The following is a 20,014-nucleotide window of genomic DNA, read 5'->3' as shown; positions in this document are numbered from 1 at the left end:
ACTAGTATCGGACCTGTCTTCTGCCTGTGTAACCTAGATTGTGCACCGTGCTCCCTGTCTAGCGACACACAATATGCAGCAGCTGTTCATCTCTCACACTACAGTAAGTGTATGCTGCTATACTATCCCTCTTATCTTTGAGATGTTGATTGGCTAGTAACAATGTGTTTCCTATACTTATATGACAGCTAAATCTGTTTTCCTAAACATGTCTTTACTCCTGCTGTGCTCTATAACAATGATACTTTACCAAACTTTCCGTGCCATGTGTTAGGGGCAAGGCTATAACAGTAAGAAAGCCTTTCCAAGCAGGGACGTGCAGTCAGGGGCGGCAGGGGAGGCAGTGCCTCCCCTGTCATTAATGATTAAGTTAATACAAAGAAGATGCATATGACACATATTCTGTGTCATATGTATCTTCTTAATATTATACTTTACATTGCTCCCCTCTGTATGTGTTTGGGAGGCACCGATCGTGGTGCCTCCTGTTGTCACTGGGGAAAGTATGGGGAGCGGGGGGCGGGCACGGGCGGGGACTAGCCAGGGGCTGTAAAAGCCCATTGAAAATATATGGGAAAGCGGCACCATTAGAGGTGCCGCTTTCCTACAGGGACGTGCATTCAACCTATGAAAGCACGTCCCTGTCAGTGAGGCCACAGTGATTGGCCAGCGGATTCGTCACTGGATCCGCTGTCAATCACTGTGTCGGCGACGCTGGCGGAGGAGGTGCGGGCGGCTGGATGCGGCGATGGTGCGAGCGGCGGGATGCGGCGGTGGTGCGGGTGGCGGCGGTGCGGGTGGCGGGTTGCGGCGGCGGTGCGGCGGCGGAAATGTACCTTTATCTGCAGAGTTTGGCAGCGGAGCGGTTCCAGTTTCAAAAATGGCGCCTCAGCGTCATTTTTGAAATTCAAGATGGCCGCCGCGAGCCAATCACGGCTCGCCGCGTCATCGCCCCGCCCCCTCCGGCTGACTTATATAAGTCAGCGCAAGGCTGAGGAGAGTCAGTCCGACGGCGGAGGAGGAGCAGTGAAGAGCTCCTGCAGAAAGAAGACGCCGGAAGTCCTTGCTGGGCGGCGGCTATGCAAAAGAGCTTAGCAGCCGCCGCCCACCAGGTGAAGACGCTGGAAGCCCTGGGGGGGGGTGGCGCCCCCCAGGTGAAGACGCCGGAAGCCCTGGGAAGGCGGCGGCCACGCAAAAGAGCTTAAAGGCCGCCGCCCCCAGGTGAAGACCCAGTTTAATAAAGCTTATTTTTGTGTGGTGTTTTATTTTAATATTTTCTTTACAGGTGGACTACAGGTGCCAGCGGGCCCTTTATGTCCGGGCATGCTGGCACTTGTGGTTCTCCAAGTGCCAGCATGCTGGCGCAGGCTTGCTGGGACCTGTAGGCTACCTGTAAAGAACAATATTACTATTCTTAGCAGGTGGACTACAGGTGCCAGCAGGCCCTTTATGTCCGGGCATGCTGGCACTTGTGGTTCTCCAAGTGCCAGCATGCTGGGGCAGGCTTGCTGGGACCTGTAGGCCACCTGTAAAGAACAATATTAACACACAATGAACCCCGCACCCACCGCCACCAGGGGTGCGGGGCATAGCACTGGGCTATCAGCCCAGTGCTGGTTATTGCTCGGGAGGGGGGACCCCATTTTTATTTTTTGGGGTTCCCACTTTCCGAGGAATTCCAACCCTGGGCTGACTGGCTGGGCGGGCAGATTAATGTTATGGCAGGGGGACACCACACTGAGTGTCTCCCCTGCTATGGCATTACTCCCCCTGGCTGGTTCTGCCTACTGCTGGTTTTACTGATGTGTTGGGGGACCACACTTTTTTTTTTTTTCGGGGGGGGGGGGGGGGGGGGGGGACTTGTTAGCAGCCAGTGCCTCCCCAACCAGTGACCTCACCGCACGTCACTGTTTCCAAGTGTTGCTGGCTCAGTCATATCTGGCCTGAGATTGTCGCTGTGTGACTCAGTGTAGAGTGTCTTTCATGTAAGAGCGCACAGGCTTTGTACCTTATATTGCTTTCTACCAATAATAATTACTGCAGCTGACCTTACTCTTTCTGGCCTATAAAGTACATCCATGTAGGAATTTTATATCCATTATTTATTTATTAGGCTACTGTGACTGCAGGATTATATGCATAGAGAATCTTTCTTACTAAATTACAGTTATAAATCTAATATTTCACCATATTGTCAGCTCACATGGGATTGCTTTCTTCTAAATTTGTATATCTATGTTTTAATACATGTGTCTATTTGTTTATTTGTTGTATTTTAACATTAAAATAAAACTAAACTGCCCAGCTGGCGGGCCGTTCTAAAGGGCCCTACACACTGGCCGTTCAGCCGCCGAGCTGCCCGACGGCGGATACGGCCGACAAGCGACCCGGCGGCGGGGGGGGGGGGCAGTGACGGGGGGAGTGAAGTTTCTTCACTCCCCCCGTCACGCGGCTCCATTGAAATGCAGGCAAATATGGACGAGATCGTCCATATTGGCCTGCATGCACAGCCGACGGGGGACCAGCGATGAACGAGCGCGGGGCCGCACATCGTTCATCGCTGGAGCCTCCACACTGAAAGATATGAACGAGTTCTCGTTCATTTATGAACGAGATCGTTCATATCTTTCAAACAAATCGGCATGTGCATAGGGCCTATCAGGCTAGTATTTGTTCACTATGGTTTTGTATTATGTAATAGTGAAAAACACATCTGCAAAAAAATAAATAAATAAAAAAAAACAAAAGTAAAGAAAAGCACCAAAAATACACATCTGCATAAAAAACATACAGAAACACATCTGTAAATAAAAAAAAAAACCATACAAACAGTAAATAAAGAAAACACAAAAAATGCAAGCTCCCTACTTGTAAACAATAAAGAATATACAACCTACCACCCTGCAAAAAAAATAAAAAAGACAAAAACAAAACAAAAAAATGCAACCCACTGTCCTCCTCAAAAAAGTGTTACAAAAACCCCAAAACATACAAAAAATATAACCCAACCCCCTCCTGCATAAAAAAGTCCCCCAAAAAACACAAAACAAGCCAGATAGCCCTAAGCTGATGGGCCCTAGCCGGGCCAAGCTGTCGGCCCCCAGTCGGGCCAAGCCGTCGGCCCCAAGCCCGGCCCAAAAGTTGGGCCCAAGTCTGGCCCAGAAGGTGGGCCCAAGCCTGGCCCAACTGGCAGACACTAACCCGGCCCAGACAGTGATGACTAGCCCTGCCCAGCCGGTAGGCACTAGCCCTGCCCAGCCGGTGGGCACTAGCCCGACCCAGAAGGCGGGCAAATCTAAGGCTGATTTTTGGTGTAGATTGTTTTGTCGTATGTATTAGTAAAAAAGCACATCTGCAAAAAAAATAAAAATAAAAATAAAAAAACACAAAAATGAACAACACAAAAAATACACTTCTGCAAATACCAAACAAAAAAAAATATAAAGAAAAAAACACACCAAAAATACATATCTGCAAATACAAAACAATACAAAAATTAAGCAAAAATAAAGAAAAAACACAAAAAATATACAAAAACTGAGCATAAAAGAAAGATGGGGATTAGGGCTACTGGCGACACCCCAAAAACAAAAACGACACTGGTCAGCCACCTCATGGGTGTGTTGGAAGAGCTGCTACTTATTTTTAGTATGTTGACAGTTACATCCAACTCATTGATAACTTAATAACTTAAAGACTTAAACCCTAGCAATGCCACGTACTTCAGCTAGTTATTATAATTACTCTGATTAAAAAAATACATATCTGCTAAAAAAAATACATAAACATTTGCATAATAAAAAAAAAACATACACATACAGTAAAAAAACCCACAAAAAGCAAGCCCCCTACTCGTAAAATATGAGTAAAAAATAAACAAAGACTATACAACCCAACCCCCCTGCAAAAATAACAAACAAAAGAAGACAACAACACAAAAAAAAATACAGCCCACACAAACATACAAAAAATATAATCCACACCCTTCCTGCATAAAGCCACACACAAAAAAAACAAAAACATACTAACACCCTTCTAATAAAAACAAAACAAAAAGATCCAAAACACACTAAAAAGTACACCCTGCTCCACCACCATCACCTCAGTCGGCACGTTTGTGATCTGACTTGCTTGAACCAGCTGGAACCGGTTACATAACCTGTTACATAATGTCACTGGACTGTTACATAACGTCACTGGACTGTTATACAATGCTAAAAAGAAGAGTAGAGGACTGCTGCGCCTGAGAGAGCTGCGGTCGGGAAATCAATGGGTGGTCACTCAAACACCGTAAAACAATCGTACACAAAAAAATATGAGATCCCTTCTGCGCTCATCAACGATTCACAATATACAATACTGTAATAATGGGGTGTATTCTCAGTCAATTAGTCCATGAAACAGCTTCGATTTTTGACCAGATTAAAAATAAAGGCTTTTATCGGTGTGGCTCATGCCAAATGTGTCGAAACTGCAAGAACAACACATCAGTCATAACTAGCTACACGTCTACAAGTAACCAAAAGAAATATGACATTGGTGAATTCATAACGTGTGACAGTAAAAATGTTGTTTATCTCATACAATGCAAATGTAATAAACAATATGTTGGGAGAACAACTAGAAAGCTTAAAGAAAGAATGGCTGAACATCTCAGGAATATCAAAAAAGGACTACCAACACATGGGATTTCTGCACATTTTAAAGAAACACACGACTGCAAAATCTCTGAACTGGCTTCGTTCTGTGGTATTCAGGCGGTATTGGGGAATTGGAGAAAAGGCGATATAGAAGAAAGACTCGCCAGGACAGAAATGAGGAGTATATTCAATCTGGGTACATTGAAACCTAAAGGTCTCAATTTAGAATTTGAAACTAAATGGTTCCTCTAGAGAATGTCCAAGCCTATCTATGATTCCTGTCTTGGTACCACCCCATCCTGGGTCTATCCTTTTTCTTTCCACCCTACCTCCTGGCACTGTCCGTATATTTTTTAACCTATTTTTTAACCTTTTTTCAACCTTTCTTGATCATATAAGGTCTTTTCCATCATCGACCATTTTATCCTGTTTTTTTAACATCAGGGGTATTTCTAATATCAGGGGTATTTATGATTCATCAGGATTTGTGAACTTCACCAATAATTTTGGATATACCATTTTGTTCCTCTAAGATCAATCTATTAAGAATTTTTAATTGTGCTCACGATTTACTGATTTTAGTATACCATCTTGTTCTTTTATGTGCAATCAGGCATTTTTTCATATTTTTTCATTTTATATTTTTGCTAATAATTTATTGATTCAGGATATACTTAATGTTATTATTATATTATTTCATGTTCTTATATTGTTTAGCATATTCTGCACAAACTTTATACAGCAGTATATACAGCAGTATCTGTTGCCAGCCGCTGTCCGTGTTGGAACGCACAGCCATTACTTTATACAGCAGTATCTGTTGCCAGCCGCTGTCCGTGTTGGAACGCACAGCCATTACTTTGCGTTCCACAGACAGGCACCAGCGAATGTCCGCGGCCTGTGGAGCGCACTGACGCTACTTCCGGTTACGGACACGGAGGACGTATACGTCACCTCCGTGTCCGCGGGTGCCCACACTATTTAGATATGTTATTTCTACCATCCAGCTAGGATAAGGGGACCGAGTGGTTCATTCACTCGCCCTGCTTTCAATTTTAGTTAATTTTAAAGTGGTTTGTCAATGGCAGTTGGTCCGAGGTGGAACGCACGGGCGTCACTTCCGGGCCGCTATGCGTTCCACAGGACAGGAAGTTAATGCTATCTCGTCCGAAAAACGTTTTTAAAAACGTTTTTAAAATGGTATATGAACTTTTTATTGTAGTCTTATATCCACTAGTGTACACTCCATGTTTGTGGAACATTCATGTGATATCTATATCCGATTTTATGCTTGTCTAATTTTTCTGGGATGTAATCCCACCCCCACCACATGACTTCCTGTTGGGGGGTATAAATAGTCCAACAAGCGCCCTCACTACACACCTTGAAAAAGACATTTCTGTCGAAACGCGTTGGTGTGAGGGCCAGGACCATTGGTGACTAACTTGGACGGTACTAGCTAAGGTGAGGATTGTCCGGACATCTTAAACATCTTTTTTCATCTTGGCTAGGACCTAACCTGTTTTAACCATGAGTTCACTGCCAGTCTTTGTCTGATTTTTTTTGTATTAAATAAATATTGTGTGTCAATCACTTCAATCTGGAATTATTGACACTTGGTCTTTCTCCCCACACATACATCGCTCAATACGAGAGAATCGGGGATCCGGTATATCCAGGACCACTCCAAAGATACCTTTACACAAAGGCCTCAACATTATAAAGTGTGAGTGAGGTACGCCTATATTCCTTTCGCATAGCCTCTGTCCTATCGGAGTATGAATGATTTCCAGTAACATCCCCAGGTCTCAATAGACAACAGTGCATGCAAAGATACCTTTATACACTTCTCTCCTCCCTTTATGGATGTGAGTATGGTACGCACCAAGTTATCAGAATAAAATTAGAGAGCACTCTCCACCATAGGAAAATTTGTATATGATTACGTGTTACCAACATACTACACTATCAGTCGTCCTCGTGTTTTTCTCTCCTTGTCGCCGAGAATAAGAATCATCGGTTCAGGATCACTACTGGACTAAGGAGAGGAAGAAGGGAGAACGAAAGATCAAAGATACCTTTATATGCAGCAACAACCGTGATTTGACGTGAGTACGGTACGCGTTTACTCTGAATATCTTCACATTTGCACCGTCACCCGTAGAGAGGATAAAAATTCTGGATTATTGATTTTTAAACCACATTTACTACATCCTTTCACGCATCTTCATCCAGTGACTTCTTGCCTAAACGGACGTACTTCACTATTAGGTGTTCTCCTGTCTTCTTTCCTTTTTCAACTCTTCACTCCGGAGAATTTGGGAAGAAAAAGAACAGAGGAATAAAAGATACCTTTATACGAGGGACATAGTGCGACTCCATGTGAGTATGGTATGCATTCAGTCCTCCCACTTATAAACTCTTCCTGTGTTGAAAAGAATCTGGTCAAAAATCGAAGCTGTTTCATGGACTAATTGACTGAGAATACACCCCATTATTACAGTATTGTATATTGTGAATCGTTGATGAGCGCAGAAGGGATCTCATATTTTTTGGTGTACGATTGTTTTACGGTGTTTGAGTGACCACCCATTGATTTCCCGACCGCAGCTCTCTCAGGCGCAGCAGTCCTCTACTCTTCTTTTTTGCATAGATTAAGCCTCACTCTTTGTAGTAGGACCACTGCTGCCTTACTAGGGGATCATGTTTTCCCATAGAAATGTAAGGAAGGATAAATTTGAGAATCTATTCAAGGGTCAACATGACTCTGTAGATCTAGCTGATGAAGATTTGGAGAATATTATGTCCAAACTAGAACGGGCCTTATTAAAGGAAGGTAAAATTTGGTGGGAGGTAGTAGCACTGGAGAGGTATTTGGCGGAGGAGATTATACCTAGGGGGCTCAGAATTGAGAAATTACCCACCTTTACCCATAAGTCATCAGCATTTGAAGAAGAATGGATCCGGATTATTGATTCATGTTCCATGTCTCTGATGAGACTTATAGTCCGAGAAAGGACCAAGGAACTGAAAGAGTTAGAAACAGAGATCGAAACACTGCGAGTCACTGTAGAACCTTTTGTCGACCTGTCAGATTTTAAAGACATGGAACAAGAAATTGTTGAAAAGATCACCATTAATGAAAAAGAACTCATGGAAAAAAAGAAAAAGAAATATACTAGAGATATTAACAACACCAACAAACCAAAAAGGGAAAGAACTTCTTTAGGAATAAGGAAACCAACAACAGAGTAGGGTTTGCGATAAATGGAGAACAGGAAATCCCAGAGTGGAGGCAGAATTGGAAGACCAATGGGTACAGAAAGAATATACGTAGGGACTCATATAGAGAACAATGGCAAAGAAAACCAAGGATTGCATCCTATAGTGAACGATCGGGATATTCAAGAAGAAGCAACCCAAGGGACGAATCCCATACCAGGGATAGACCCAGTTCAAGATGGTCCTCAAGATGGACCTTTGATGATAGAGAAGGAAGAAGAAATAGGAGAGATTCGGGTCACACAAGAAGACAGACTACCCCTAAATTCACGATAAGAACATCTGACAGATTTCATGCACTTAGAGGACACGAGGACACAGATGAGGTTTTTTTTAGGACGTGGCTACCCCGACAGGGGTCACTTCAACAGAAGACTTCGATAAGAAGAGGAAAACGAGGGTTAGCTTCGTCCAAGAGACATCAAATACTACATCGTCAAAAAAAGAAAAAGAATTCTAGGACACTTACTCCTGGTAGCTTTACTACCAGTAGGGAGGCAGAGAATCCCAATGATGAGATTGCATATACGAGAATTTATAATCTTAGCAACCATGTCCTTACTAAGGACGAGGAAAATGTCCTTAAAAAAGGATTAAAATATGCGCCATCGAGTAAAATTGATAAATTTGAGGCCTATATAGACCTGCAACGGTTTATTAGGAAATTAACCCTGAAGAATTTTTTTCACGACCAGAAAACTACCACGACTTCAGAGGATCCCACAACTTCTACCTTTAAACCCAAGTCAATCTTCTTTCCTACATTTAAGAAAGGATGCTTCATAGAGAGTTTTGAGAGAATGGCTAAAGAAGAACTCGAAAATGCTACCTTCAGGAACACTAACAAATTAAATTTGACTAAACCAGAAAGAGATGCTTTAAAATGCCTCCAGGACAACACCACTATTGTAATTAAACCAGCTGATAAAGGCGGTGCTGTGGTGATTCAGAATCTTGAAGATTATAAGGGAGAGATAGAGAGACAACTTAACGATGGAAAGACATACAAAAAACTAAGAGGGAATCCGTCGGAAGGAATATCCAAAAGAATGACAGACCTCCTAGGTAAATATGAACGCAAGAAAGTAATTACGGATAAAGAACGGGATTTCATTACCATCACCCATCCTTCCATACCTGTCATTTATACCCTCCCAAAGATCCACAAAGACAACTTACATCCACCGGGCCGTCCGATAGTAGCTGGTACAGAATCTATCACTTCCAATTTATCTCAATACATAGATCATATTCTTCAACCATTGGCACAGAATACCACTTCATACCTTAGGGATTCCACGGCTGTGTTACAGGAACTCCAGAATATTAATTGGTCATCTGAATTTATTCTCGTGACAGCTGATGTCACGTCACTGTATACATCCATTAGTCACCAACACGGCCTAGAAGCCACCGCCTATTTCTTGGAAAAAGGAACTGTCCCACACGACACAGCATCTTTTGTGTTGGAAAGCATTGAATTTATTTTGACCAACAATTTCTTCTGGTTCGATAATTCTTACTATCTTCAGCTACATGGGACAGCCATGGGCACCAGGTTTGCCCCTAGTTACGCTAATTTATTCATGGCCCATTGGGAAGAAACCTCCGTGCATGGCAACCTTGAATATGGGGCGAACCTGGTGCTATGGAAGCGATATATAGATGACATCCTCTTCATTTGGAAAGGGGATGACATCTCACTAGACGCTTTCTGTGATTCCCTTAACATAAACGGTAAGAACATTATACTCTCTTACCAGAAGAGTAGAACGAATGTCAATTTTCTGGACTTATCCATATTCATCGAAGATAATACCATACAGACTAAAACATACACCAAGCCGACTGATTGTAATTCATTTATTCCTTCCAGTAGTAATCATCATCCTAACTGGCTATCTTCAGTACCCGGCAGCCAGTTCCATAGGATACGGAAAAACTGTTCCAAGTTAAGCGATTACCACGAGCAGGGCGCTATGATGAAAGAGCAATTTCACAAGAAGGGTTACCAGACCAAGACATTAGAAGAACCCTATGAAAAATATGGCCAAATGGATAGAGAGCATATGGTGAAACCTTCAGAAAACTTGTTGAAAGGAAGAAAAAGACTGGAAGGTGTCACCTTTATTACAAAATTTAACAGTCAATATAAAGGGTTTGAACACATTATAAGAAAGAATTGGGGATTACTTCTACAGGATCCTGTGCTTAAAGAATATATATCTGATAAGCCGCGTTTTATTTATCGAAAAGCCGATAACTTAAGGAAACGTCTAGTTAAAAGTGCACTAGAGGTCCCCAAGAGAACCATGACCATTAAAAATAAAGGCTTTTATCGGTGTGGCTCATGCCAAATGTGTCGAAACTGCAAGAACAACACATCAGTCATAACTAGCTACACGTCTACAAGTAACCAAAAGAAATATGACATTGGTGAATTCATAACGTGTGACAGTAAAAATGTTGTTTATCTCATACAATGCAAATGTAATAAACAATATGTTGGGAGAACAACTAGAAAGCTTAAAGAAAGAATGGCTGAACATCTCAGGAATATCAAAAAAGGACTACCAACACATGGGATTTCTGCACATTTTAAAGAAACACACGACTGCAAAATCTCTGAACTGGCTTCGTTCTGTGGTATTCAGGCGGTATTGGGGAATTGGAGAAAAGGCGATATAGAAGAAAGACTCGCCAGGACGGAAATGAGGAGTATATTCAATCTGGGTACATTGAAACCTAAAGGTCTCAATTTAGAATTTGAAACTAGATGGTTCCTCTAGAGAATGTCCAAGCCTATCTATGATTCCTGTCTTGGTACCACCCCATCCTGGGTCTATCCTTTTTCTTTCCACCCTACCTCCTGGCACTGTCCGTATATTTTTTAACCTATTTTTTAACCTTTTTTCAACCTTTCTTGATCATATAAGGTCTTTTCCATCATCGACCATTTTATCCTGTTTTTTTAACATCAGGGGTATTTCTAATATCAGGGGTATTTATGATTCATCAGGATTTGTGAACTTCACCAATAATTTTGGATATACCATTTTGTTCCTCTAAGATCAATCTATTAAGAATTTTTAATTGTGCTCACGATTTACTGATTTTAGTATACCATCTTGTTCTTTTATGTGCAATCAGGCATTTTTTCATATTTTTTCATTTTATATTTTTGCTAATAATTTATTGATTCAGGATATACTTAATGTTATTATTATATTATTTCATGTTCTTATATTGTTTAGCATATTCTGCACAAACTTTATACAGCAGTATATACAGCAGTATCTGTTGCCAGCCGCTGTCCGTGTTGGAACACACAGCCATTACTTTATACAGCAGTATCTGTTGCCAGCCGCTGTCCGTGTTGGAACGCACAGCCATTACTTTGCGTTCCACAGACAGGCACCAGCGAATGTCCGCGGCCTGTAGAGCGCACTGACGCTACTTCCGGTTACGGACACGGAGGACGTATACGTCACCTCCGTGTCCGCGGGCGCCCACACTATTTAGATATGTTATTTCTACCATCCAGCTAGGATAAGGGGACCGAGTGGTTCATTCACTCGCCCCGCTTTCAATTTTAGTTAATTTTAAAGTGGTTTGTCAATGGCAGTTGGTCCGAGGTGGAACGCACGGGCGTCACTTCCGGGCCGCTATGCGTTCCACAGGACAGGAAGTTAACGCTATCTCGTCCGAAAAACGTTTTTAAAAACGTTTTTAAAATGGTATATGAACTTTTTATTGTAGTCTTATATCCACTAGTGTACACTCCATGTTTGTGGAACATTCATGTGATATCTATATCCGATTTTATGCTTGTCTAATTTTTCTGGGATGTAATCCCACCCCCACCACATGACTTCCTGTTGGGGGGTATAAATAGTCCAACAAGTGCCCTCACTACACACCTTGAAAAAGACATTTCTGTCGAAACGCGTTGGTGTGAGGGCCAGGACCATTGGTGACTAACTTGGACGGTACTAGCTAAGGTGAGGATTGTCCGGACATCTTAAACATCTTTTTTCATCTTGGCTAGGACCTAACCTGTTTTAACCATGAGTTCACTGCCAGTCTTTGTCTGATTTTTTTTGTATTAAATAAATATTGTGTGTCAATCACTTCAATCTGGAATTATTGACACTGGGTCTTTCTCCCCACACATACATCGCTCAATACGAGAGAATCGGGGATCCGGTATATCCAGGACCACTCCAAAGATACCTTTACACAAAGGCCTCAACATTATAAAGTGTGAGTGAGGTACGCCTATATTCCTTTCGCATAGCCTCTGTCCTATCGGAGTATGAATGATTTCCAGTAACATCCCCAGGTCTCAATAGACAACAGTGCATGCAAAGATACCTTTATACACTTCTCTCCTCCCTTTATGGATGTGAGTATGGTACGCACCAAGTTATCAGAATAAAATTAGAGAGCACTCTCCACCATAGGAAAATTTGTATATGATTACGTGTTACCAACATACTACACTATCAGTCGTCCTCGTGTTTTTCTCTCCTTGTCGCCGAGAATAAGAATCATCGGTTCAGGATCACTACTGGACTAAGGAGAGGAAGAAGGGAGAACGAAAGATCAAAGATACCTTTATATGCAGCAACAACCGTGATTTGACGTGAGTACGGTACGCGTTTACTCTGAATATCTTCACATTTGCACCGTCACCCGTAGAGAGGATGAAAATTCTGGATTATTGATTTTTAAACCACATTTACTACATCCTTTCACGCATCTTCATCCAGTGACTTCTTGCCTAAACGGACGTACTTCACTATTAGGTGTTCTCCTGTCTTCTTTCTTTTTTCAATTCTTCACTCCGGAGAATTTGGGAAGAAAAAGAACAGAGGAATAAAAGATACCTTTATACGAGGGACATAGTGCGAATCCATGTGAGTATGGTACGCATTCAGTCCTCCCACTTATAAACTCTTCCTGTGTTGAAAAGAATCTGGTCAAAAATCGAAGCTGTTTCATGGACTAATTGACTGAGAATAGACCCCATTATTACAGTATTGTATATTGTGAATCGTTGATGAGCGCAGAAGGGATCTCATATTTTTTTGTGTACGATTGTTATACAATGTTGCTGGGCTGTTACATAATGTCACTGGACTGTTACATAACGTCGCTGTACTGTTATACAATATTGCTGGGCTGTTACAAAACATCGCTGGGCTGTTACATAACGTAACTGGACTGTTAATAAACGTCACGTCTGGAAAGTTCCCCATCTTACCACTGTCTCTGTAGATTGCTGCTAACAAAGGGAGTAACCAAACACTGTTGCTAAGTAACAGCTGCATTACAGTGATTGACAGTTGGTCTGTAGTCTGACTCCTCCCACGGGTGTCAGTGATGTCATTCCCTGAGAGTTCCGACATCTACTGAGCATGTTTGACCCGGAATTTGCCATTCATCTCTATTACATCTATTACTATAAAATCGGAGACTGATTGATCATCACATTTGCTGCTGCGTGACGCAGCGACTGTACAGAAGAGAACCAGGAATGGAAGACAAGAATAATGGGATAGGAGGGGCTGGTACAGCTGAGGTTACCCAGAAAATCTGTCAGACATGGCAATCAGCACTGGATAGTGGCTACTAGTTAGGTATGAAATGGGCTATGTTGGAGAGGGGTCCTAGATAGGTGAAACACAATTAGGTGCAGAACCCTTTTATGTTTCTGGGGGCAATGCGCATCTAATGTAAAGGATTTATTTCAGAGGAGAGATTATTATTTATTTCTCTGACGTCCTAGTAGATGCTGGGTACTTCGTAAGGACCATGGGGTATAGACGGGCTCCGCAGGAGACTGGGCACTCTTAAAAGAAAGATTAGGTACTATATCTGGTGTGCACTGGCTCCTCCCTCTATGCCCCTCCTCCAGACCTCAGTTAGTATCTGTGCCCGGCCAGAGCTGGATGCACCCTAGGGGCTCTCCTGAGTTTCCTAGAAAAGAAAGTATTTGTTAGGTTTTTTATTTTCAGTGAGATCTGCTGGCAACAGACTCACTGCTACGTGGGACTGAGGGGAGAGAAGCGAACCTACCTGCTTGCAGCTAGCTTGGGCTTCTAAGGCTACTGGACAACATTAGCTCCAGAGGGATCGAACACAGGCCCAGTCCTCGGTCGTCCGGTCCCGTAGCCGCGCCCCCGTCCCCCTTGCAGAGCCAGAAGAACGAAGAGAAGTTGAAAATCGGCGGCTGAAGACTCCGGTCTTCATAAAGGTAGCGCACAGCACTGCAGCTGTGCGCCATTGCTCCCTTAGCACACCACACACTCCGGTCACTGATGGGTGCAGGGCGCTGGGGGGGGGGCGCCCTGGGCAGCAATTAGATTACCTTACTTGGCGAAAAGCACATAATACAGTCTGATAAACTGTATATGTGCATTAACCCCCGCCATTAAAGTACATAAAAGGACAGAAGCCCGCCGCTGAGGGGGCCGGGCCTTCTTCCTCAGCACACCGGCGCCATTTTCTCTTCTCAGCTCAGCTGGAAGGAAGCTCCCCAGGCTCTCCCCTGCAGTATTCCGGTACACAAAGGGTAAAAAAGAGAGTGGGGGGGCACATAAATTTAGGCGCAAAAACTGTGTATATAAGCTGCTATAGGGGAAAAATCACTCTGTATAGTGTACATCCCTGTATTATATAGCGCTGTGGTGTGTGCTGGCATACTCTCTCTCTGTCTCTCCAAAGGGCCTGGTGGGGGAACTGTCTTCAAATAGAGCATCCCCTGTGTGTGTGGTGTGTCGGTACGTGTGTGTCGACATGTCTGAGGTAAAAGGCTCCTCTAAGGAGGTGATAGAGCGGATAAGTGTGTGGGAGGGTGTCTCCGTCAACAACGCCGACACCTGTTTGGATATGTGTAAGTGCTGAGGTAAAATGATTGCACAAAAGGTTAGGGAACAGAAAGGAAATCTACCCTGGTCTGTCCCTATGTCACAGAGTCCTTCAGAGTCTCTCTATGCTCACTATCCAAAGTAACAAAAGTATCGACACGGAGTTTAACTCCACTGTCGACTACGATAATGCAAAGTTACAGCCAAGAGGGCTAAAAGATATTCAATATATGATTATTGGAATAAAATATGATTTGCATATCACTGATGACTCATCTGTCCCTGACACGAGAGTACACATGTTAAGGGGAAGAATGCTGAGGTAAATTTCCCTCCTCTCATGAGGAAAAAGAGCGGGAATCTCCAGACAAGAGACGGCAGCTTCCCACAAGAGAATTCTCAGGCTGTATCCTTTCCCCACTAGGGCCAGGATGTGTTGAGAATCTTCCCCTTGGGTGTCCTGTTTGCACTAGCTATTCTCAGGGATCCTGCAGATAGTGTGCACATTCTAGTATACTACCCAGACCGGCGATTGTGTCGGCATGGGTTTATAGCGCTGTGGCAGCGTGGACAGGTACCTTATCAGCAGAGATTGAGACCCTAGTATGCATATAAATATTTTAAGATGCTGTCTTAAGTGATAGATATATAATTATAAAGCATGCCCAAAGGGACATGAGTATACTGGGTCCTAGAGACAAAAGCTATGTCGATTTCTGCTTGACGTGTCCTGTAGAATATACATTGGACAGATGATGCCGACTTAAGAGGCATATGGAAGGCTGAGGATTGTGTGGAGAAAGGTTCCCGGGCCTGGTCTCCACAGCTATAGCTGGTAATTCTGATATTTTGCCTTATATTCCTGCACAGCCTAGGAAAGCACGACATTATTAAATGCAGCTTTTCGAATAAAGAAACAAGAAAGTCTGAGGTGCGCCCTTTCTTGTCAGAGCCGGGGGCAGAGGAAAGAAGCTGTACAACACAGCTAGTCCCCAGGAACAGAAGTCCTCCCCGGCCTCTACAAAAATCCACCGCATGTCGCTGGGGCTCCACAGGCGGAGCTAGGCCCGGTGGGGACACGCCTTCGTAAGTTTAGCCACAAGTGGGTTCACTCCCTGTTAGATCCCTGGGCAATAGAAATTGTATCGCAGGGATACAGGCTGGACTGTGAGAAGATGCCCCCTCACCGAGGACCCGGCGGGCTCCCCCCCAAGAGAGGGAGCCAGTGTTAACTGCAATTCGTAAATTGTATCTTCAACAGGTGGTGGTCAAGGGTCCCCTCCTTCAACAAGAGGGTGTTATTATTCGACCATGTTATAATCCCGAAACCAGACGGTTCGGTTAGACCCATATTGAATTAAAATCCCTGAACATATACCTGAAAAGGTTCAGGTTCAAGATGGAATCGCTAAGAGCGTCATTGCAAGCCTGAAATGAATCGGCACATAAGGGATGCATACCTTCGTGTCCCCATTTATCCACCTCATCAGGCGTACCTCAGAATTGCGGTACGGGATTGTCATTACCAATTTCACCAAGGTAATGGCGGATATGATGGTGCTCCTGCGGAAGCAAGGTGTCACTATTATCACATACTTGGATGATCTCCTCATAAAAGCGAGATCAAGAGAGCAGTTGCTGGACAGCGTATCACCTTCTCTGGAAGTGAAACGGCAACACGACTTGATTCTATATATTCCAAAGTCGCAGTTGGTTCCTACAGCTCATCTGCCTCGCCTAGGCATGATCCTAGACACAGACCAGAAGAGGGTTTATCTCCCGATAGAGAGAGCTCAGGAGCTCGTGACACTGGTCAGTAATCTATTGAAAACCAAAACAGGTGTCAGTGCATCACTGCACTCAAGTCCTGGGAAGGATGATGGCATCATACGAGGCCATCCCCTTCGGCTGGTTCCATGCAAGGATAATGGAACTTACTGGACAAGTGGTCTGGATCACATCTTCAGATGCATCGGTTAATCACCCTATCCCCCAGGGCCAGGGTGTCTCTCCTGTGGTGGCTGCGGAGTGCTCACCTTCTCGAGGGCCGCAGATTCGGCATTCAGGACTGGGTCCTGGTGACCACGGATGCAAGCCTCCGAGGGTGGGGGGCAGTTACACAGGGAAGAAAATTCCAAGGTTTGTGGTCAAGCCAACAGACTTGCCTTCACATCAGTATCCTGGAACTAAGGGCCATATACAACGCCCTAAGTCAAGCGGAGTTCCTGCTTCGCGACCAACCGGTTCTGATCCAGTCAGACCGCAGGGGCTCATGTAAACCGCCAGGGCGGCACAAGGAGCAGGGTGGCGAGGGTAGAAGCCACCAGAATTCTTCGCTGGGCGGAGAATCAAGTAAGCGCACTGTCAGCAGTGTTCATTCCGGGAGTGGACACGACCTCCACCCGGGAAAGTGGTGACTTCATCAGGAAGTCTTCACGCAGTTTTGCAAATTGATGGAAACTGCCTCAGGTGGACTACATGGCGTCCCACCTCAATAAAAAGATAAAAAAGGTTTTACGCTGGGTCAAGGGACTCTCAGGCGATAGCTGTGGTCGCACTAGTAACACCGTGGGTGTTCCAGTCGGTCTATATATTCCCTCCTCTTCCTCTCAGACCCAAGGGCTGAGAATTGTAATAAACGGAGGAGTGTGAACAATATTCTTTGCTCCGGATTGGCCAAGAAGGACTCGGTACCCGGAACTGCAAGAAATGCTCTCAGAGGACCCATGGCCTCTGCCTCTCAGTCAGGACATGTTGCAACAGGGACCCTGTCTGATCCAAGACTTTCCGCGGCTGCGTTGGACGGCATGGCGGTTGAACGCCGGATCCTAGCGGAAAAGGGCATTCCGGATGCAGTTATTCCTACGCTGATAAAGGCTAGGAAAGACGTGACAGCAAGACTTTTTCACTGTATATGGCGAAAATAGGTTGCTTGGTGTGTGGCCGGGAAGGCCCTACAGAGGAATTCCAGGGGGGTCGATTCCTGCACTTCCTACAGTCAGGACTGACTTTGGGCCTAAAATTAGGATCCGTAAAGGCCAAGATTTCGGCCCTATCCCTTTTTCTCTCAAAAAGAACTGGCTTCACTGCCTGAAGTTCGGACGTTGTTACAGGGGTGCTGCATATTCAGCCCCTTTTGTGCCTCCAGTGGCACCTTGGGATCTTAACGTGTGTTGGATTCCTAAAATCCCTCTGGTTTGAGCCACTTAAGACCGTGGAGCTAAAATATCTCACGTGGAAAGTGGTCATGCTTTTGGCCTTAGCTTCGGCTAGGCGTGTGTCAGAATTGGCGGCTTTGTCATGTAAAAGCCCCTATCTGATCTTCCATATGGACAAGGCAGAATTGAGGACTCGTCCCCAATTTCTCCCTAAGGTGGTATCATCGTTTCATTTGAACCAACCTATTGTGGTGCCTGCGGCTACTAGGGACTTGGAGGATTCCAAGTTGCTGGACGTAGTCCGGGCCCTGAAACTTTGTGTTTCCAGGACGGCTAGAGTCAGAAAAACTGACTCGCTATTTATCCTGTATGCGCCCAACAAGCTGGGTGCTCCTGCTTCAAAGCAGACTATTGCTCGCTGGATCTGTAGCACGATTCAGCTTGCACATTCTGTGGCTGGACTGCCGCATCCTAAATCAGTAAAAGCCCATTCCACGAGGAAGGTGGGCTCTTCTTGGGCGGCTGCCCGAGATGTCTCGGCTTTACAACTTTTCTGAGCTGCTACTTGGTCGGATTCAAACACTTTTGCAAAATTCTACAAGTTTGATACCCTGGCTGAGGAGGACCTTGCTCCATCATTGAACAAATGTGTGGTATTCCCACATTGGGATGTTCAACTGCAGCATCTGTAATGAATGTACAAAACACAAAATTACTTTATCACATAATGCAAAATACAAGCGAGGCACAAAGCACACTTTCACCGGTCACTAGCTACATCAGGGATGTCAAACATTTTGCCTTCTAGCTGTTGATGAACTATACATACCAGCATGGCCTGCAATGTAATCTAAAACTAGGCATGGCAAAACTGGTACTGGCCATGCTGGGATGTGTACTTAAGCCACATCTGTACTGGCCAGGGTTCACCATTTCAGGTGTAGGGCCAGCCTTAGCAGACTGCGTCTCTACATCTGCTGGTGAACTACATATCCAAGCATGTCCTGACCCAGTGATAGCAGGCCTTAATACATAAGCTGACACAGGGAATGTTGGTATGTGTTTCAGAACAGCCTTTGCAGGGTCACAGTTTAAAAATACAGGTACCTGTATGTAAATTACAAACAGCTTACAAATACATTTCTGTGTTTGTAAATACTTACTCTCCCTCGATGGATGATCATCACCCTCCAACACCTCAGGGGCCTCTGCTGCCCACTCACCTTCGTCCATTGTGATGGGGGATGGGGGTTGAAAGGGGGTGGGAGGTTGTATGGGGGAAGGAGGTTGGTAGGGGGAATGAGGTTGGATGGGTGAGGGGAGGTCAGATTGAGAGGGTGAGGGGGGTTGAGAGGGGGGGATAAGATTGAGAGGGTGAGGGGGGTTAAGAGGGGGGATAAGATTGAGAGGGTGAGGGGGGTTGAGAGGGGGGTTAGACTGAGAGGTGGAGGGGTTTGAGGGGGTAAGATGGGGAGGGGGGTTGAGGGGGTTAGATTGAGAGATAGAGGGGGGTTGAGAGGGGGGGTAAGATTGAGAGGATGAGCGGGGTTGAGAGGATGGGTTAGATTGAGAGGCAGAGTGGGGTTGAGAGGGGGTAAGATAGAGAGGCAGAGTGGGGTTGAGAGGGGGTAAGATAGAGAGGCAGAGTGGGGTTGAGAGGGGGTAAGATAGAGAGGCGGAGGGGGGTTGAGAGGGGAGGTTAGATTGAGTGGCAGAGGGGGGTTGACAGGGGGGGGTAAGATTGAGAGGGGGAGGGGGGAAGAGGAGGATGTTGACTGATGGGGGTTGGTTCTTGTGGCGGTGAGACGGATTCTGAGGATGAGGTTGTTTGCTGGTGAGGGAAGGGGGGGGGCTCCATCTTCTTTCTAGCCCGGCTGCCTTTGTGCTCGCCCTAAAAAGAGATAAAGACTAAATGTAACATGGTTTCATTTTTGTTCAAAATTGTGATCTCCTGTAAAAGTAATTTTAATATGGTTCATATTGGATATTACTCAGGTTCTATTTGTTATATTGTATATTATTTTTTATTTTTAGTGTGTTTTATTAAATGTATAAAAAACCC

Source organism: Pseudophryne corroboree, chromosome 8 (genome assembly GCF_028390025.1).
Source record: "Pseudophryne corroboree isolate aPseCor3 chromosome 8, aPseCor3.hap2, whole genome shotgun sequence".
In the NCBI taxonomy this organism is placed as follows: domain Eukaryota; kingdom Metazoa; phylum Chordata; class Amphibia; order Anura; family Myobatrachidae; genus Pseudophryne; species Pseudophryne corroboree.
Note: the sequence above shows the minus strand (reverse complement) of the source record.